This window comes from Delphinapterus leucas, chromosome 4 (genome assembly GCF_059928025.1).
Source record: "Delphinapterus leucas isolate spDelLeu-1000000601 "Yukka" chromosome 4, BTC_Dleu_Yukka2, whole genome shotgun sequence".
NCBI classification, from domain to species: domain Eukaryota; kingdom Metazoa; phylum Chordata; class Mammalia; order Artiodactyla; family Monodontidae; genus Delphinapterus; species Delphinapterus leucas.
The window spans coordinates 31,694,283-31,717,575 of record NC_143132.1 but is presented as its reverse complement, the minus strand read 5'-3'; positions in this window follow the sequence as shown (position 1 = coordinate 31,717,575).

Here is a 23,293-nt window from a genome sequence, read left to right as displayed (position 1 = left end):
TTTCTCCACATCGTCACCAACATTTATTATCTTTTTCTCTTGAAAATAGTCATTTACCAAGTGTGAGGTAATAAAAGTATTGTGATTTTGGATTTGAATTTCTCGGAGGATTAGTGATGTTGAACAGTGTAGGGGAGAGAAATTTTTCCTTCTTTCCTTCTAGGTTCTTTGTTTGGTCTAATTAAATTGACATAGATTAACAAATTTGTTAATCTGGAGTAAAACAAATTTAAGTTTATATATACAAGAGTCTCAAAGTTATGAGATTCAAGGACAAATTGGGCAATTGAGGCTTATAGGCCATCCTAAGCTAAGGAAGGGGATATGGACCTGGGGATTCAAAGAAGAGGAGAACAATTCACAGGATGATAAGAAGAACAGATGTTTATAATTAGAAGTTTGCCTTGCATGCAGGCAGGTCTTTAATTAAAAAGTTATCTCTGGTGGTAATTATTTTTCTGGTACAGATCCGCTATCTAAATTCTTTTAGGTAGGTAAGGGAGAGGTAAAATATTTTCTGAGTTTGCTGGGTCTTGATTGCATTCAGCTTAAAATAATCTACATGTCAAAGCAGTGTATTTGGGAATGGCATACTCTGCTCCCCTTCAGCATCTGTTAATATATCTGTTTGTCATTTGTATGTCTTTTGGAGAAGTATCTATTCAAGACCTTTGCCTATTTTGTAATGAGGTTATTTTTATTAAAAAAATTTTTTTTCTATTGAGTTATATGAGTTCTTTACATATTTTGGATATTAATCCCTTATTAGATATGTGGTTTGCAAATATTTTCTCCCAATCCATAAGTTGCCTTTTCATTCGGATGATTTTTAACATTTGCTGTGCAGAAGCTTTTTAGTTTGGTGTAGTCCCACTTGTCTATTTTTGCTTTTGTTTCCTCTGCTTTTGGTGTCATATCCAAGAAACCATTGCCAAAGTCAATGTCAGCAAGCTTTTCTTCTGTTTCTTCTAAGAGTTTTACAGTTTCAGATCTTGCCTTTAAATCTTGAATCCATTTTGAGTTGATCTTCGTCTATGGTGTAAGGTAATGGTCCAGTTTCATTCTTTTGCATGTAAATATCCAGTTTTCCCAATACCATTTGTTGAAGAGACTAGCCTTTCCCCATTGTGTATTCCTGGCACCCCTGTCAAATATTCAGTCAACCATATAGGTGTGTTTTCATTTCTGAGCTCTCTATTCTTTTCTGTCTTTATGCCAGTACCATACTAAAGCAAAGATATTTTTAAAAAAAAGCTTTAACCTGTCATATTACAGTCCTACAATTAGGACTATAATACAGTGTAATACACTGAATCCAGTTTTTACTTTACTTTGTATAAATACTGCATAATTCTATTAGACAGCAGTCAGTTCCTATAAGGAAAAGTAAAAACAAATTTACAGGAAAGTAATTTAAAATTGTGGACCCTGTTAAAAAGAGCAAAGCACAAAAAATGTTTTTTTCCTTTGCTTTAAAAAAAGTTTGTTACCACTGAGTCTACTAAGATTTGACTAAATAAAACTATGCAGTAAGAATAAAATAAACTGAACCTCACATCAAATTATTAGTAGAAATTTCCCATCAGAACTTAAACAAAAAGTGTTTAGTAGTAGCATAATCAATCACAGATATTCTCTTTAGGTTAAAAGATAGATGAATCCAAAGGGAAAAACAGCAGTTAATTAAAAAGAAGAGAAGGAAGGAAGAAAGGAAGGAAGGAAGGAAAGAGAGAGAGAGAGGGAGAGGGAGAGAGAGAGAGAGAGAGAGAGAGAGAGAAAGAAAGAAAAAAGAAAGAGAGAAAGAAAGAAAGAAGAAAGGAAGGAAGGAAAGAGGGAGGGAGAGAGGAAAGAAAGAAAAACGCAATAAAGAAATTTTATCTCAGTCATAGACCCTGCTGGGTTGAGTGATATGAATGAAACTGAATTATGAACCATTTACACAATTCTTGATTTCATCATGCCAGTTTTGGAGTTTTACACTCTCTTTTGTGGTTGTAAATGTTATTTTCTTTTTGTTAGTACAACCCAAATCAACCTTGCCCACCCCTGTGAAAACCACACTGAGGCTATTCAGATGACTTATTTTCTTAGACCAGAAAAGAACTTTCACTTTAATCCAACTGGCTCACTGGCTCCCAAAGCATCTGCACCCCCAGAATGATGGCCTCGATAAATAGCTCTGTGGGATGAGTGCTCCCACTTCTTCATATCTTTCTTTTCCAAATTTTTCAGTAATTTTCTAAAACAAGTTTGATTCTTTTCTTTGATCAAAAGGTCACTAGTTACACATGATCTTGGCTACTTGCCCTTTCCATGTTTGTAACTCCATCCAAGCTTAATGGGCCTAGAATAGAGTCATGCCTGTATTGCTAGCAGCTTCTGTGAATACTAATGTTTCATAACTGCTCAACATTTATTGAATGCTCTTCCTGTACTAGTTCACTTAATTTTACCATACCTCTCTGAAAAAAGTTGTACTATTATCCTTGCTTGATGGATGAAGAAAAAGAGATTGAGAGGGGGAATTCCCTGGTACGGTCCGGTGGTTAGGACTCCACACTTTCACTGCGCTGGGCCTGGGTTCAGTTCTTGGTCAGGGCACTGTGATCCCGCACGCTGTGCGGCACAGACAAAAGAAAAAGAAAAAAAGAGATTGAGAGAAGTAAAATAACTTGCCCAAGTCAATACCACCAGGAAAGCATGGAGCCAGGATTTCACCCTGAGTAGTCTGATTAAAGAGACTTGGTTTTTAACTACCACAATATTTTTCTTATAGAAAAGTATATGGAAATTATAGAGAAATGATAATAACAATAATAATAAGGCAAAAACATATTTTTACATATAAAGAACAAAATCATTTGCACACATTGCTCCTTGAAGGACTCCTGTAATTATCTGGAGAATGTGTTTTTATCATCATTTTACAGATTAGGAAAATAAGACCCTCAAAGTGATGCTGTGAAGTGTGTACATTCTAAGGACAAATTTCAGGGGAATGACGTTGTGTCTTTGAAAATTATTGTAAAGAATGTAAGGGAAACAAAAAGCCCCTACCCATCTTAGATTCTTTGACAAGGGCCTTGTAAATTAGCCTAAAAAAAGACAATTAACAAGAGAAAAACAAACAGAAGTTTATAACCTTATGTACACACAGGAGTATCCAATGATGAGTAGCTCTACTGGCTGCTTTGAATTTGTAGTCTACATATACAACTTAGTAGGGAAAAGGGAGAGGGAAAAAGTGCATTATGAAAAAGCAAGTGATTTTTTAAAAAAGGTAAATAGACCCTTAGTAGAATATATGGGAAATATTATCTTCTATGACAATGTCTGGCTGTGGTTCTTCTGATAAAAGAAGATTAAAGTTTCTCCTGGGAGTGAGATTTATGACAATTGAGTTTTTGAGGGGAAGCTCTGCTTTTAGATGGATAAGGGATTCCAGGAATTCAAATACCTTCAATTCAAAATAATTCTTATATTAAAGTGGTATATTTTAGGATGGCATGTCCTGACCCCTTTCAAGAGCCTTGAAACTGCCTTTTGGATTTGTACAGCCTGGAATAAGGATGTGTGTGTGTGTGTGTGTGTGTGTGTGTGTGTATACACCCACACACACATTTGTTAACAGTGGGTACCTCAAAATATAAAGCATTTATTATGCTATCATGCTTGATGAGGGTACTCTGTAACTCCCAATAAGAGAATATTGGACCAAAACAATCTTAAGAAAAAAGAACAAGGCTGGAGGTATCACACGCCCTGTCTTCAGACTGTACTGCAGATCTACAGTATGGTACTGGCACAAAAACAGACACATAGATCAATGGAACAGAATTGACTTATGATCAATTAATCTATGACAAAGGAGGCAAGAATATATAATGGAGAAAAGACAGTTTCTTTAATGAGTGATGCTGGGAAAACTGGACAGCTACATGACATTAGGACATTTCTTCACACCATAAACAAAAATAAACTCAAAATGGATTAAAGACCTAAATGTAAGACCAAAACCATAAAACTCCTAGATGAGAAGATAGGAAGATCACTCTTTGACATATATTGTGGCAATATTTTTTTTGGATCTGTCTACTAAGTCACAAGAATTAAAAGCAAAAATAAACAAATGGGACCTAATTAGTCTCAAAAGCTTTTGCACAGAAAAGGAAACTATGGACAAAACCAAAAGACAACCTAATGAATAGGAGAAAATATTTGCAAATGATATGACCAATAAAGGGTTAATATCTAAAATATATAAGCAGTTCATACAACTCAATATCAAAAAACAAACAATTTGATAAAAAATGGGCAGAAGACCTGAATAGACATTTTTCCAAAGAAGATAGAGGCAGATGGCCAACAGGCACTTGAAAAGATGCTCAACATTGCTAACCATCAGAGAAATGCAAATCAAAACCACAACAAGATATCACCTCACACCTGTCAGAGTGGCTATCATCAAAAAGACCACAAATAACAAACACTGGCAAAGGTGCAGAGAAAAAAAAAGGAACTCTCATACACTGTTGGTGGAAATGTAAATTGGTGCAGCCACTGTGGAAAACAATATGGAGATTTCTCAAAAAACTGAAAATAGAACTACCATATGACCCAACAATTCCACTCCTGGGTATATATACATGAAGAAAATGAAAACACTAATTCAAAAAGATACACACATCCCAATGTTCATAGCAGCATTATTTACAATAGCCAAGATATGGAAGCAGCCTAGGTATCCATCAACAGATGAATGGATAAAGAAGATGTGGCATATGTATATTACTCAGCCATGAAAAAGAATGAAATTCTGCCACTTGCAAAGATGTGGATGGACCTAGAGAGTATTATACTTAGTGAAACAAGTCAGAGAAAAAGATAAATACTCTGTTATCACTTATATGTAGAATCTAAAAAATGAAACAAAAAAATGTATATACTAAAACAGAAACAGACTCACAGATACAGAGAGAATGCACTAGCGGTTACCAGTGGGGAGAGGGGAAGGGGTAGGGACAAGATAGAAATATAGGATTAAGAGGTACAAACTATGATGTATAAAATAGATAAGCAACAAGGATATATTGTACAGCAGTGGGAAATATAGCCATTATTTTGTAGTAACTTTAAATAGAGTATAATCTGAAAAAATATTGAATCACTATGTGTACAACTGAAACTAATATATGATAAATGAACTACACTTCAATAAAAAATTATAACATATGAAAAATAAAATTCTGAATTAATGCTTTTTAAAAAAAAAAGAATATTGGTGAAAACCACTTCCCATTCTAGGCATTTCTATGTCATGGGTATTCAATTTATATATTAAATATTATATAGATATAATATTCATTTTTATATATTTTTATATTTAGTTTATGGTCCATATAAATCTCAAGAACATTTACTAAAATTTTAACATTTCTGACAATTTGTTTGAACTAAACTATATAATTATGATGCTCACATACTTTGAATTTGTTTGATATAAAATTGATGGTGTAAATGGATGTGAAAATATTTTTAAATGCAAGGTTTCCTTTGAATATAACAATTCCAAAGTAGAGGAAATGTACTCAACTAAAAAGTATGTTAATTTAGATTTGAAAGGTTCTTATTAATAACCTATTCTCACTCATCAGTAGATTTATTTACCTTCTCTGAACCCAGATGTAAATGGCCATGACACTTAACCTGTGTACATTAAGGAATTGTTATAAAGCTGAAATGAGATACTTTATGTGAAGTTTATTTGCTCTAAACTATAAAGCATCTTAAAAATGTAACCCTTTATATTATATAGAATTATTTTAAGAAATAACCTAAATATTATTAAAAAAATTATAGTAATGGGGAGATGGCTCAAAACAGTTGGTAAACAATGGATCAATTTTCTAAGTGCATGTACTTTAAAAATTATATTTTCCTTACAATTATGCATAAGTTCAGTGCAGACAATTTAGAATATACATGCAAACATAATGAATAAATCAGTGAATAAATGATAAATGAATAAATTTATAATGAATTTATAAATATGAATAAATGAATAAATAAATAAATTATTATAAATATTCTATTTATTTAACAAAAAGCCATATTATTTTAACTTTGTAGAAGGGGAAAAATCATTTTCCCTCTACTCTTCTAGGTTCAAAAGCTGGGACCTGCCAATCAAACTGGTAAAAGGAGATTAACAAGAGAAAAAACAGTTTTAATTATATATAAAAACCCACAAGAGTTTCACAAAGAATCAAGACTCAAAGAGGTGGCCAAATGATTGAGGCTTATATACCATCTTAGGATAAACAAAGGAAAAGGGGTTTGGGGCTTCTGGGTGGAGAAAGCAAGTTATGGAAAGGTGAGAGGTAGAAATATATGGCAAAAAGGGATGTCTTGTTAGGCAGTTTGGAGTCTCTTAGGTGAGGAGACAGTTCTCTCAGGAAGCAGCTCTTTTCCTGATAAGGGGACATATTTACAAATGGAAATATCTTTTACAAATGTAAACTTTCTTTACAAAAGGAGAAATTTTATATTCTATTTTTAAGCAGTTAGGGGGAGGTAAAGAGCTTTTCTTATGTCTACTTGTTCCAAATTGCCTTTAGCTCAAAATAATCCATATGCCAAAGAGGTGTATTTTGGAGTGGCAAATTCTATTATCCTTCAACTTGCTTTTCCATAAAAATATACCTTGAAAAACTTTCCAAGCCATCACATAATTTTCCTCAACATTATGGTAAAGGTGATATAATATTTTATTGAGTACCATTGGACAAGTGCAGTTAGTGTAATAATAAAAATGCAGTTTTATGTTTGCTCTCAGCATCCTTTTAACCTTGATTTGGTGAGGGTGACCTTCCCCTGGCCCAAGATGAAAATTCTGGCAGGACATTTGGCTTATCTTCTCACTCTTAAGAAATGGCTGACCCAGATTCTACTCTCACTTTAAACTGCAAACAGTCTAAACTCCGAAGTTACAATTTCCGTTTAAAATCTTAATAAAAATTCTGGACTTGATTTAAAATCAGATTTTCTCTCCTTCAGCTTAGGGCTGCCTCAGTCCAAAAGACTACACAGAATGAGCAGGTGGTTTGGATAGAGTGGTGTCCTTTCTATGTCTCCTATTTTCCATTTAGATGAAGTAGATAAAACGGTCATGAAAATCCTTTCTTGGAAGTATACTGCAGTAAGTTGGCTTCGTTTGCTTTGAGCCCAGTCTATGCTTAAATTTGACCAATTTCTTAGAAAGTGTCAGGAAGGAAGAAATTTTCCTCTACCCTTCTAAGTTCCTCTGGCTGGCCTATGAATTAAATAGATATGAAACAGTTTTACAGGAGGAAAACCAAAACAAAGTTTAATAACATGTATACATGGGAGAGTTCCAGAAAAACTAAGTAACATACAATGGCCAAAGCCCTCACCTTAAACACCATCCTCAGTTAAAGACAAAAGAGGATGCTGAGGGGCAGGGAGTCAGTTATGAGAGGTACCAGGAAAAACACAGTAAACAAGGGTGATTGTGAGACAGATTTAAGTCTTCGCCTTCTCCACTGATAAGAATTTCTAGAGATTTGGTCCTCCTTTTCTTCCAGGTACAGAGCGGGGAAACACCCTTACAAATGGAGATTAGTCGTAGCCTATGGTTGTGGGTTGGACAGAAATGGGAAGTGACTGGGTACAGGGTTTCTTTTTTCAGGTAATGGAAATGTTCTAAAATTGACTGTAGAGATAGTTACACGACTCTGAATATGTTGAAAACCACTGAATTGTTTACTTCTAATAGCTTTTGAATTATATCTCAGTAAAGCTGTTATATATATTTGTTAAGTAATGAAAACAAGTAAATCCTGTGACCACGGATTTATATATCTAGTTCTAATCTTTCGACTGAACACTAGATTAGCTACTGTCTGTTAGGTATCTCCATATGCATGTCTCACTAGAATCCAAAATTAAATTTACCGAGCAAGACTCCTGAATTATTCCTTGATTGATATTGTCGTCATTCTAGCCACTAAAGGTTTGAAGCTTTTTGAAGCAACATTGCCTCTGCCACGTCAACTTCCAAATGAAATCAACCAACTACTCACAAAATACTTCTTAAGAAATCTCGTTATTAGTCATGACAGTGTTGGAATATTCAAGCCAATAGGAAAACTTATAGTGATAGTATAAGTAAAAACTTATAGTGATAGAGACACTTTTCAGGGTTATTTACATTTCACCATAGAGATCTTTTCTTTCTCCCTGAAGTAGATATGTTAATATCTACTAGTATTTTTGTAAGCAAAAGCGCTTGAGACAGAGCAACTGGTCTCTACTACTAACAGCAGTGTGAACCTTAAAACCTCTGTGGTGATTAATTTTATGTGTCAACTTGACTTGGCCACACAGTGCCCAGAGATTTGGTTAAGCATTATTCTGAGTTTTTCTGTGAGGGTGTTTTTGGATGAAATTAAACTTTATATATGTAGGCTGAGTAAAACAGATTGCCCTCCATAATGTGAGTGGACCTCATGCAGTCAACTGAAGTCTTGATAGAACAAAAAGACTCATTCTTCCTCAAGTAAGAGAGAATTCTTCCTGCCTGACAGCCTCAGAAGTGGGACATTGGCTTTTTTCCTACCCTCAGACTCAAACTGAAACGTGAACTCTTCCTGGGTCTCCAGTTTGCTGACCTTCAGACTGGAACTACATCATAGCTCTCCTGGTTCTCAGGTCTTTCGACTCAGACTGAAACTAAACTGTCAGCTCTCCTGGGTCTGCAGCTTTCTGATTCAGCCTGCAGACAAACCTTGAGACTTGGCCAGTGTCCATAATTTCATGAGCCAACTCCTTATAATAAGTCTATATCTGTACATTTTTATATCTATCACCTATGTATCTATCTATCTATCTATCTATCTGTCTAATCTTATTAGGCCTGTTTTTTGGAGAACCCTGAGTAATACAAAAACCTCTGTTTCATTTAGAACATTTTTGGTTACAAGTACTCAAACTGACTTAGACAAGTACTCAAACTTCATTAGACAACAGTGTGGCTGTTAGGACTAGTTTATTCATTGTCTAACACATATTATCAAGGATGCAGGGTGTCTTTTTTTTTTTTTTTCATCATCTCTGTAATCTATCAGGATCATAGTTTCATCATCACTGCAGTTGATGGCTACAGATAATCCTGTTGTTACAAAGACACAATCATATTCAGAGGTAGAAGCTAAATAGTTCTTTCCTATTTTCTATTAGCACGTAAATGTTTCCCAGAAGCTTGTTAGACAATTTCTCTTTATGACTTAAGAATTAAGGAATTTGTCCATATAGAATTACTGGTATCATTCCTATTCAAAAATGAGTATAGGGTGGACTCATGGATGAAGATTAGATAATGATCAAAATTGTTACTCTTTTAAGAAGGGATAAGTAGGTTGCAATAACCACTACATTTTCTAATCCTCAGTTTCTTTTTTATGTAAGATAGGCAGAAAAATAGCATCCACCATAAAGAGTAGTTGTGAAAGCTAAGTTACATTCTGCATTTAATAAAAAATACCATTGTGATTGATGCATCACACCCACTTGATAAATACTAGTTATCATTTATTAAAATATCCATATTTTCTTTTTTCATTATCTGCAGCTCAACTGTTTGTGGAGAAGGGAAAGGCAGGGAGAGAAGAGAGAAGGTGGAGGAAATTTCTATCTTTCTGTTATATTTATTTGTTTATTGTTCCCAATCCTGAAACTAAATGTGGATTGACAGTGTTATACAGATCAGAACAGAGATATTTTCACTGAACAGATTATTTCTGAAACTCCGGTTTCTTGAAGCAGGCATTTCATGATGTTTCCATTATTGAATGACTTGTTCCATAAGGTGTATTTTTAAATTCCCAAAGTAATTTTGTATTCACTTGTGATAAACAAATGTCATTCCCATGCCCCACCTATCTCTTATTTGAAATACACAGTTAAATATTCCTGTTTGTTTCAATTATAAATGAGGTCAGTCAGGTGAAGAGTATAAAATATACTTCATAAATTAATGGTAGGTCATAAAGAAATAATTATGCACATAACAATCTGCTAATTATGAAAAACCAAAAGGGAACTAGTTTATTCAACCTATAGTCACTGTCTTAAAATATCAGAAAACTCATTACATATTAGTTCAGTTAGCATTAAGTTCAATCAAATTACATAGAGGAATACAAAGGTACTATATGTTTGTAATAATTATCTCATAATAGGCTTTAACTTGAATGTAAAGAGTGATCCTCAGATATTGTGCATTTTGATCATTTACATGTTTATTTATTAAGCTTGAGTGACTTAGCGACTGGCTTTTATTAAGAGCAATATAAATTTAGTTCTTAGCAACAATAACAACATAAGCATTAAAATAACTCCTTGGGATTACGTATTGTTTATCTGCTTCTTCCATTACATAAACTTTTTAAAATGTCTAAATGTCTGGCTATATATATGTATTTGTATAGGCTAATCTTTAAATTACTTCAGGACCATCCATGAATCATAGGGTTCAGACAATGATAATCAATGGGTAAGAAAACGATTGGGTGAAAGTTTGCTGAAAGAGAGATTATTCACTTAGTCACAAAGTGTCTCCAGAGACTACTTAGTCATTACAAAAGAAAAGAATATTCCTTTAAAATGATGAGATCTGGGGTCAGCACTTAGAAAAATTTTCAAATTTAACATCTTTAATTGTGGAATAATCTGACACTATTTGAATTATACATATATAATAAGAGATACACAAAATTACTGTGTAAAATTGCTGGGAAAAAAACACAAGAGATAACCAGAAAATATCGAGAATATGTGACATTCTATAAAACTTCTGGTTTAGACTCTACAAAATTAATGTTATGAAAAGTAATCAAAAAATGAAAGGAAAATTTTCTAGATTAAAATAGACTAAAAAAGAAAAACTAAATGCATCGTGTGAACCTTACTAGATACTAGATTAAAGAAAAATAAGAAACAAAAACAAGCAATACAGATATATAGGGCATTTGGGGGTCAGTTGTAAAATTTAAATATGGACCCATATTAGGTAATTTTGTTGCATCTATTTTTATTTTCTTAGGTATGATAATGACTTTATGGTTATGTGAGGAAATCTATCTTAGGACATCCACACTGATGCATTTAAGAGCGAAGTTTAATGATGTCTGCAATTTTCTTTTCAGCACGGCTTGCGTACACACATACAAAGAGAGACAGAAAAAGAAAAGCAGCAAAAAGTTAAAAATTGGCAAATCTAGATGAAGGGTTCATTAACCCTAATATTTCATTTATCTTTTAGGTTTGATATTTTCCAGAATAAAAACTTGGAAATAAATCATTTCACTGGTAATCAGAATATTGGATGTTCTGATATTTTATTTCTTTGCTTCTCAAGATTGTAGTAGCAATCCTAGGAAGGTATAAATATAATATTGCTGCCGTCCTGGAACAGTGTCAATAATAATCCTAGAACAACCTCAAGAAGGTAAAAGTATGAATATAATGATAAAGAACCACATTTATATTCTGCATGTTTAAATGCAGTGTTTATGTGAAAGTGTTTAGTAATAAGTCTGTAATCTCTGTGATATTATACACATTTTTATCTGTTCTTTAAGATGGCTAAACTATTTAAGAGAATTTGATACATTAAATGTAATTTTAATTATGCTTTTAAAAATTATGAATATTTAAATATCTTGAAGTTTTTGATAATTACTATGATGTGTGTAAATACTGAGCCCACATGCCACAACTACTGAAGCCCGCACGCCTAGAGCCCGTGCTCCGCAACAAGAGCAGCCACCGCAATGAGAAAGGCCGCGCACCACAACGAGGAGTAGCCCCCGCTTGCTGCAACTGGAGAAAGCCCATGTGCAGCAGTGAAGACCCAACGCAGCCAAAAATAAATAAATAATTTTTTTAAAAAAACAAAGAAACAATAATAATAGGATACATAAAGGTAATAAGAGCAATATGATGATCTCTAATTAAGAGGTAAGTCAGGATATACATAGCTTCTAACCTGGTTGTTAGTCTTCTAATTTTATTATTTTAAAAACCTTGCTGGAATTTTGCACTGAATATTTAGGTCAATTTGAGGGAAATTGACATCTTTTCAATACTCATTTTTCCAAACAATAAACGTCATATAACTTACTGTTTTATTAGTTCATCTTTAATACAATTTAATTGAGTCCTCTTTAATTTCTGTCATCAATATTTGATGTTTTCTTGGTAGAAGTCTTGCACATCTTTGTTAGATTTATTTCTGAACATTTGGTGAAACTGGTGCCATTAAAATTATATAAATTTAATAATTTGCTTTGCTAATTGCTTGTTGCTGCTTTAGAGAAATATAGCTGAGTTCAATCACTTTGAATCTAGGAATATTGATAAATTTACTTATTAATTCTTATTGTTTGACTTCTTTTGGCTAGCCTATGTCCTTAGTCATATTACTTGCAAATACGAACAGCTTTTTGTCTTTGCAGTTCTTATGTGTTTCATTTGTTTGTTTGTTTTGAGTTATTATACAATCTATGTACATTTGCTGTACAATGTAGATACATTCTTATCATGTTCTCAGTATCCAAGAGTGAGTTTGAAATATTTTATCATTAAGAGCATGTTTGCTGTGGTCTTTGTGGTACCTCTTAACAGATTCATAAAAATTTCCAAGAGTTGTTGTCGTTTTTAAATCATGAATGGATGTTGAGTTTTATTTACTACTTTCTCTGCATGTTTTGAGATAAGATTTTTTTCCCCTTTATTCTTTTAATGTAGTGAATTAAATGGGTAAAACTAACCTTACATACTTTGAATAAATTCAATTTGGTTTCAATGTGTACACACACACACACACTATTCATATGGTACGTCAATTTTTTAATTTTTTTATTTTTTCTTTTGCGGTACACGGGCCTCTCACTGCTGTGGCCTCTCCCGCTGCGGAGCACAGGCTCTGGACGCGCAGGCTCAGCGGCCATGGCTCACGGGCCCAGCCGCTCTGCGGCATGTGGGATCCTCCTGGACCGGGGCACGAACCCGTGTCCCCTGCATCAGCAGGCGGACTCCCAACCACTGTGCCACCAGGGAAGCCCTGGTATGTCAATTTTTGACTGGAATTTTTGCATCTGTATTTATGATAAAAATTGCCCTTTACCTTTACTTTTTGTGATCTTATTCTCAGGTTTTGGGATAAAGGTTGTCCTGGCTTTATAAAAGAGTACAGAAGAGTTACATAACATTTGTGTTATTTCTTCATTAAATATTTGGTAGAATTTACAAGTAAATCCATCTAGATTTGAATATCTCTTTGTGGGAAGATTTTTAACTTATTTTAAAATAGATTTTGTAGTATGCAAATTTTTTATTTCTTTTCACATTTAGTGTAATGGAATTTTTTAAAAAATGTTAAAAAAATTTGTTGACTTTATCTAAATTTGCAAACTACTTAATGTAAAGATGTTTCAAATATCTTCTTGTTTTAAAATGTGTAATTTCTTTAGTTATGTTTCTCTTTTTATTTCTGATGTTGATAGTTTATTCTCTCCTGCTCTCTCTCTCTGTTTATTCCCTTGATCAATCTTGCTAATAAATATAATTTATGTTTTTCAAATAACTAAACATTGTATTGTATTTTCTATTGTACACTTTTATATTTAATTTCTGCTGTTACTTTTTTTATTATTTCCTTTTTTCCTTCCTTTGGGTTTAATTTACTATTCTTTTCCTAACTTCTTGGGATAGGAACTTAAAATATTTGACTTTTCATTCTTTCTCTTCCTCTAAGCATTTAAGGCTACAAATTTTCTTTTAATCATAATTTTAGCTATATTCCGTAAGTTTTTGGTATGTCTAATTTTTATTATCATCCAGTTTAAAATGCTTTCTATCTTGTATTTTAGTTTCTTCTTTGAGTCAAGATTATTTAGAAGTATATTATTTCATGATGCAAATTTGGGGATTTTCTAGTTATCTTTGCTTTATTGACCCAATATATGGTCAATTTTGATAAATGTTGTATGTGAATATGAAAAGAAGTTGAATTCTTTTATGAATTGGGTGTGTTATTCTATATTTTGATTGTCAGATCTTTGTCCTCATTGATATTTTTGTCTGTGTGTTCTAACGGTTATTGAATGATGCATGTTAAAATTTCCCACTATGGTTATAGGAGCATTATGGATTTGTCTATTCCTCTTTTTCATTCTGCTGACTTTTAGTTTATATATTTCAAGGTTATGCTATTCACTTTTTATATCTTTTTGGGTTTTTAACTCATTTATTATTGCAATATAACCATTTTTATCTCTTGTTTATTCTTATTCCCCTAAAGTCTGCTTTTTCTGATATTAGCACAGCTACACCATCTTTCTTTGCTTAATATTTTAATACCTATTTATCATTTTACTTTAAATTTTTCTTCACCATTTTATTTACAGTGTGTCTCTTGCAAGCAGCTCATATTTTTAACCCAGTCTGTTCTTATTTGTGTTTTAAGTGGAAAAATAATATTTTTATATTTAACATAATTACTGAATATTTGGGTTTAAATGTTATTTTTTGTTTTTTATTTGTCCCACATTCTCTGTAATCTTTTTACCTTATATTTTCTGTACTTTTATTGATTAATTAAGTGTTCTATTATTTCATTCTTTCCTCCTGTATTAGATGCTGTGGTGCTCTACCCAGTTATCTTCTTCTAGTATATCAAATCCCCACCTGCATGGAGTGTAGGTTTCTAATGGCTTAGAGCTGCACACTTCTAAGAATAATTTATTTCTTCAAATGGGAGATTTCATGGCTGGAAGTGCCTGGGACATAATGCTCTCAAGGCAGTGGCAACCAATGATTGAAATGGCAGGGTACAAAAACCTGCTTAGGAATACCAAGTGGAATCAAGTTGAGGTTAGAGTACCCCCAAATTAAACTTTGCTTTACTTTCTCCCTGACTCTGTACTGCTTCCCTTATTTCTTCACAGGTTTCCTTGAATTAATTCTTTAATAAATCAGTTGCAAAAAATACTCATCTCATGTTCTGTTTCTAGAGACTTCAACCTAAGTCCTCTCTTAGGGTACATGTTAGTTATATAGTCTTTTACTCTTTTCTAAATGGTTACCTAGAGATTTTTAGATAAATTAATAATTTTAGACGTTTAAAACATAATTTTAAATTAATTTTACTAAATATTTAAAAATTTATTTAAAAAGCCCAGGACCAGATAGCTTCACTGGCAAGTACTACAAAACATTTAAAGAGGGGCTTCCCTGGTGGGAATCTGCCTGCTAATGCAGGGGACATGGGTTCGAGCCCTGGTCTGGGAGGATGCCGCAGGGCAACTAGGTCTGTGAGCCACAACTACTGAGCCTGCGCTCTGCAACAAGAGAGGCCGCGATAGTGAGAGGCCCACGTACCACAATGAAGAGTGGCCCCCGCTTGCCACAACTAGAGAAAGCCCTCGCACAGAAACGAAGACGCAACATAGCAAAAATAAATAAATGAATTAATGAACTCCTACCTCTAACATCTTAAAAAAAAAAATTAAAGAAGATTTAATAACTATTTTCTTAAACACATCCAAAATTTTGAAGAAGGAAAGCTTCCAAACACATTCTATGAAGCCAGCATTACCCTGACACTGAAACCAGACAAGGACACCACAAAAAAAGAAAAAATATAGGCCAATATCTTAGATGAACATAGATGCAAAAATGCTCAACAAAATATTAGCAAACCAAAGCCAAAAATATGTTAAAAGGATCATACAGCATGATCAAGTGGGATTTATTTCTGAAATGCAAGGATGGTTCAACATCTACAAATCAATGTGATGCATTACATTAACAAAATGAAGGATAAAAATTATATGATCATCTCAATAAGTGCAGAAAAAAGCATCTGAAAAAATTTAACATCCATTTACAATAAAAACTCTTAACAAAGTGGGTATAGAGGGAAAATACCTCAACGTATTAAAGGCTATGTATGACAAACCCACAGCTAGCTTTATACTCAATAGTGAAAAACTGAAAGCATTTCTTCTAAGATCAGGAATAAGACAAGGATGCCCACTGTTATCATTTTTATTAAATATAGCATTGGAAGTCCTAGCCACAGTCCTAGGCAAGAAAAAGAAATAAAAGTCATCCAAATTGGAAAGGAATAAGTAAAACTGTCACTATTTGCAGATAACGTGATACTATATATAGAAAACGCTAAAGACTCCACCAAAAATCTTTTAGAACTAATAAATGAATTCAGTAAAGTTGCAGGAAACAAAATCAATATACAGAAATCTGTGGCATTTTTATACACTAATAACAAAGTACTGGAAATAGAAATTAAGAAAACAATCCCCTTTACAATTGCATCAAAAAGAATTAAATATGTAGGAGTAAATCTACCCAAAGTGGTGAAAGACTGTACACTGAAAACAATAAAACACTGATGAAAGAAACTGATGAAGACACAAGTAAATGGAAAGATATTCCATGTTCATGTGTTAAAAGAATTAATATTGTTAAAATGTGCATATCACCCAAAGAAATCTACAGATTCAGTGCAATTCCTATCAAAATTCTAATATCATATTTCACAGAATTAGAATGAATAATTCTAAAATTTGTATGGAATCACCAAAGATCCCAAATAATGAAAACAATTTTGAGAAAGAAGAACAAAGCTGGAGGTATCATGCTTCCTGATTTCAAACTTTACTACAAAGCTATAATAATCAAAACAGTATGGTACTGACACAAAAACAGACATGCAGACAATGGAACAGAATTGAGAGCCCAGATAATGCCCCACACATACATAGATAATTAATTTACAATAAAGTAGAAAAGAGCATACAATGGGGAAAGGATAATCCCCTCAATAAAAAACTGGATAACCACATGCAAAAAATGAAACTAGACCACTATCTTATGCCTTAAACAAAAATTAACTCAAATGGATTAAAGATTTGAATATAAGACCTAAAACCATAAAATTCCTGAAAGGAAACCTATATAGTAACCTCATTAACATTGGTCTTATCAATGTTTTTATAGATCTGACTCCAAAGGCAAAAAGAACAAAAATAAACAAATGGGACTACGTCAGACTAAAATCTGCATAGCAATGGAAGCCATCATCAAAAGAAAAAAGCAACCTACTGAAATGGAGAAGATATTTGCAAATGATATATCCAATAAGGTGTTAATCCTCAAAATGTGTAAAGAACGTATACAAATCAACAACAAAAAAATAAACAACTTGATTGGGTAGAAGATCTGAATTGACATTTTTCTACCAGATGGCCAACAGGCACATGAAAAAGTGTTCAATATCACTAAGAGCTAGGGAAATGTAAATCAAAACCACAATGAGATACCACCTCACATCTGTTAGAATGGATATTATCAAAAAGACAAGAAATGGAAAAAGTTGGGGAGGATATGGAGAAAAGGAAAAACTTGTACACTGTTGGTGGGATTGTAAATTTGTGCAGCCACTATGGAAAACAATGTGGAGATTCCTCAAAAGAATGAAGAATAGAACTACCATATGACCCAACTATTCCACTTCTGGGTATTTATCCTGAACACAAAATCACTAATTCAATAAGATATATGCACTTCTATATTCATAGCAGCATTATTTACTATAGCCAAGATATGCAAGCAACCTAAGGGTTCATCCATGGATGAATGGGTAAATAAGATGTAAATAATGGGTAAATAAGATATATACACAATGGACTACTACTCAGCCATAAAAATGAATGAAATACTGCCACTTGTGACAACATGGAAGGATCTTGAATTTGTTATGCTAAGTGAAATGTCAGAGAAAAACAAACCTGTATCATTTCACTCATATATGAAATCTAAAAATATAAAACAAATAAATAAACAAAATAAAACAAAAACAAGCTCATAGATACAGAGATTAGATTTGTGGTTACCAAAGGGAGTGGGCAAATAGGTGAAAGGGATAAAATGTATGATGATGGATGATAACTAGACTGGTGGTGATAATTACAGGGCATACAGATGTCAAATTATAATGCATGTACCCATAAGAGCACAAATAAATACAACCAGCAAAAGAAGCTACTAGATGCAAATATTCTCATCGTGTCCCTATCCTGCTTCAAGGACTTTCAAGAGCCTTCCAAGCGGGAGAGGGCAGTGGTGGAAATAGCTCTTCAGAAAAAGCCACCTAGGAAAGGAGTTCATGACAGGAAATTGTGTATGTCATGGTCCTTGGCACTATGGGATGGTAGAGGCAGCAAATACAACTAGGCAGGGATTCTAGGACAGGCCACATTAATTCTCACCAGCAGACACTCTTCCACTGTGAGTCTGAATGAAAACAAAATATGAAATACATGTTTAATTATCAGGATGTGAGAGTTAACGGACAAAGGTACCTAGTGATAATTCAATTAAAGTGAGGAAGTGAGGTACCCTGGTGAAGCAAGAGGGAAAATGATATTTCACTGTTCTAACACATTTAATCTGTCTTTCAACTACTACACAAAAATAATCATTTCAGACAATAGAACAGTATGTTTCAGTCTCTGATTAGGCCTTGCCATTGGATTCCCCCCCACCCCCCGGGGTTAACAAGAATCAGTCATAACAGTAATTTCCTATGAAAAAGAAATCCTATCATGTCCATGTCTGGGTCTGTGAAGCTGATTATTGCATTTTTCTTCTTTTTTAATAGAGCAAAATTATTTTTGAAGAAATCAGCTTTCAAGTGTAGAAATTTCAGTTGGGAAATTATTTATCACAATGTCAGCTTTCAAGTGTACAAATTTCAGTTGGGAAATTATTTATCACAATGTTTTCAGTAATTTTTTTTTTACCATTAATTAGTAGAATAAATCTACCGAGGGACACAAAGTGCTTCTGAAAAATAATATAATTTTTATTGAAGATGTGATTGAATTCTTGGGAAGAAATTTAAAAAACAACAAAAAAATCAAAAAAAAAAAAAAGGAGGCATGTTGAAGTCTTCTTCGATAAATTAATTGGGTAAGAATCTCCATCTCAGACTCTACTTCTATAAAATTTGACCTAAGATCCTCTATGTTAGTGTATGTACATGGTATTCTTAATTTTTTAATGCAGTCAACATTCATTTTGGCTTAGTTTTCTATTTACTCTTTCCAGTAAGGACCATAGGCCCTCAGACTTGCAGTTAGGACACCCAAAGGTAGGATGCACTAATTTAGCCATCTGACTGATGGGCACTGTTGCAGCCACAGGTTTGTTTTTCAGAGGAAAACTTTTCCATGCTCATTCAAAGTCACAGGTGGATGTGCACTAAGGAAGAGGATAATGAATACTCTTTTTTGTTCTGGCTCCAGCATTCCCTGTTCATGCCTTCAGGTAACCATGTCCCGTTGGTTGCAGCAGCTTTCAGTTAGGCATGATGTAGACTGGGACTTTTCTCCTCACTTTGCTGGAATGACCAGCTGTGGGCATGGGAATAAAGACAGAGGTCAAAGGTTTGTCTTCATGGCAATTCATTTCTGAAAAGTTACAAGTACTTTCGGGCATTGGTGCCCCATTTAATTTTTTGTTAGAGGAATCAGTGTTCTTTTCTTTGCAGTGGGAGCATTCTATTTCGGAAAATTTGGAAGCATCTACCTAGGGCCTTTAGGATAACCTACATCTTTCACAATTTACCAGAGTTGAAGAGGGCAGCAATGAGCTACCAACCCAAGAAATATTGTTAACATGTCCTGGCCTCATGGAAATTCGCTGAGCCGCTTTGATTGGAGTCATCCTAGTCTGCACTTACGTTTCATCAGCTCACTCCTCCAGACACGTAGAACTATGGAAAGGGAAAAGGGTGCCCTGACCTTGGTGCACAAGATACAGATTTCTGTCCCATGCCTTGTTACAAAGAATTCACTAAGAGTAGAAGACTTATAAACACCATACTGTTGTCAAGAAGCCAAGTAAATATGAGCATTTCTGAAAGCTATGTCAGTGTTATTAGTCCATAAGGCACTAACTAGGGACAATACATATTGTAAAAAAATCAGATTAAAAATACTGAGGCAGTATGAAGTTGGAGTTTTTCACAGGCATATAAACAATAAATGATTTCAAAAAATATTTCTGGAAAAGAATAATCAAGGTTTGCTGATTTTTAAATGTATGGAGTAGGGGAAAGAAATGAGGCAAGAAATCCTATGAAAAGTAAGTGATTCCCAGATTGACTAATACTTGCACCTACTTTAGGTGCTGAGAGAGTTACTAAACATTAATGTGCATGCGATATACGTTGAAATTCTTTTACTGTTTTCCCAATTGTTTTGCTTCCAAACTTGACGATATGTAATTTTGATTAAAAAGGAGAAATAATCAGGTTGCTTTGTATGCCAAATTTGTTCTTATCTGGTTGCTATGACAATCTCTTTCAACAGTTTTTTTTTTCCCTCTTTTGTGGATTTATCTTTTTTTGACATTATAAAAAGAGTTTTCCTAGGTAAGGAATTTGATTTCTTTATGCTTAAAGGATTTTTAAGAAATAAAAAAAAACCTTCCAGTTAAAACCTTTGCATTCTAGTGTGTCATGTCTTATTTAAGATTTAGAAGGAAAAAGTTGATATCTCTTTTAAAAAAAAGAATAAAGAGCAGGTCTTTTGTGGAGAATCTAAATTTTTATTTCTTCCACATTGCATGAACTAATTGCTTCCTCTGCCATTGTTCTGTACACATAAAGGTTTATTTCTCTACTGGGTTTTCATGTTATTGTTTTGTCATAGATGGTGTTAAACAATAAAATACTTCCCTAGATCTCAAATTCATCTGGAGGTGTGGATTTTAAACGAGAGAATACTGGGCTTTCAGTTAGAAACCTAAATTCCTATCCTGATTTTGTCACTAAATATTGGTCTAACTTCGGAAAAATCACCTATGATACCCTGTGAGTTGTGACCTCTTTGTTTTTAAAAAGAGCTTGCTAAATAACACCATGTGATTCTCCTCACTTTGAAAACAGTGTAGCTCTTTGTGTGGCCCCTTTTTCGTTGGAATACTTGTTATCCTCTTAATGCATTTTTTAAGAATTCCCTTTGTGTCTGGTGTGAAATTATAATAAATGAAGTCAACAAATATTTGTCAGGTTCCTTTTACATACAAAGCATATGCCCGTGTTCTCCTTATGAAGCAAAGTCACCCGAATTCTTCCAGAGAAACTTAATGTGTACAGACACATCATTCATGTAGAAAATGGAGCTAACTTTTGGTGACCTATTTAAAGCAGAAAAGGCTAGTAATTAGATACAAGAATAATGAGTTTTTTCTATCCAGACATCTCTAAATTTCCTGCCTAGATTATTTACTAAGTGATGTTGGCTGGAACAGTGGTTCTGAAATCAGTGTGCATCAACATCACCAGCAGGGCTTGTTAAAATACCAGAATCCTCTCAGTGTTTCTGATTCCATGTGTCTGAGATGTGGCTGAAGGATTATCATTTCAGACAAGTTCTTTGGCAATGCTTATGCTGCAGGTCCTGGTCCTGTGACCACATTTTGATAACCACGGGGCTGGTCAATCTATACAGTTCTTTAAAATTTTGAACCATTGCCTAAGCTGTAGTTAGTTATGTGGATGTGAATATGAGTTTGGAAACCATATTCCAATGACAGCATCACTGTTGAGTTACTGTCATCTTTTTGGATTATATAACACATCTTGTGTGTTATACAACACTTCGTAATTTCTTAAGAAATTACTTTTCATTCTAGTATCTGTTTTGAAGAAGAAGCATAAATTAGTGTTTGATTCCTAGGGCCACACGGTAGAGGGGGAAAAATAAATGTTATCTACGTTTATATATCCTGCAAATATGAATACATAAGAAGATCATATGTAGAACTCCATTATTTGTTTTCATTACAAATTCACTTAAGATTTATATCATGTTTTTCTAGATACGTGTTCACATTTTAATTATAATTATTATGGGATTATTTGCCATACTTAGATCAATAATTTAAAAAAATAATAATATTGGTCTCTTCTGATGAAGAAAATGTTTCTGTAGTCGGCTTGCAAACAGATAAATTTTTCAGTTTTGGCTCCTACATAATTTAGATAAGTATCTAGATGTTTCCAAATATCTTGACATTTGGCACTAAGTAGCCTAATCGTTTGTATTTCCCCTTTTGTTCCTGTATTCATAGTCTTGTAGTCACTTGAAAGAACAAGTCTCTTTTCATCATTCTTTTTTTTTTTTTTTTTTTTTGCAGTACGCGGGCCTCTCACTGCCGTGGCCTCTCCCGCTGCGGAGCACAGGCCGTGGACGTGGAGGCCCAGCGGCCATGGCTCATGGGCCCAGCCGCTCCGCGGCATGTGGGATCCTCCCGGACCGGGGCACGAACCCGTGTCCCTTGCATCGGCAGGCGGACTCCCAACCACTGCGCCACCAGGGAAGCCCTTTTTTCATCATTCTTAGTGACTCATAGATAACTAGTCAAAACAGGAAGGAATATTGGATTTAATTTGGTCGAACCTTTAAAAATTACACAAAGAAACGTGAATTCAAATTCATGAACAAACTTATGAAAATCACTTGTGAGTCCTAGCTTGAACTAGAACTCAGCTCTTCTGATACCCAGACCAATTTTCCATCACAGCTTTGTAATATTTACCTGACTTATTTTGTCCTGAGATATAATTTTTTCTCTCCTCTAGAGAGTCACAGCCATCAAAGCAGAGATCAGCTACCCGCTAAACACATGGCTTGGGTGTACACTGTAGAAGGTCTAAATTTGATTTAAACATCATACACGGGCTTCCCTAGTGGCGCAGTGGTTGAGAGTCCGCCTGCCGATGCAGGGGACTCGGGCTCGTGCCCTGGTCCGGAAAGATCCCACATGCCGCGGAGCGCCTGCGCCCGTGAGCCATGGCCGCTGAGCCTGCGCGTCCAGAGCCTGTGCTCCGCAACGGGAGAGGCCACAACAGTGAGAGGCCCGCGTACTGCAAAAAAAAAAAAACAAGAAAAAAAACATCATGCACACTTGTGCATGTGTTCATAGCTATGTGTGACTCAGGGACCTAACATTTGTATATACTCCCTTAAATAGCTTGATCTGTCTCAAAGTAACATCACATGTTTCACGATAAATTTGCTCTCATATTTATACTATAGTAAATTTATGAATAGTAACTCCAATTTTATTACCCTCTGTGACGGATTTCAGAAATGGCAACAATTCCTTCCCCTCCCTA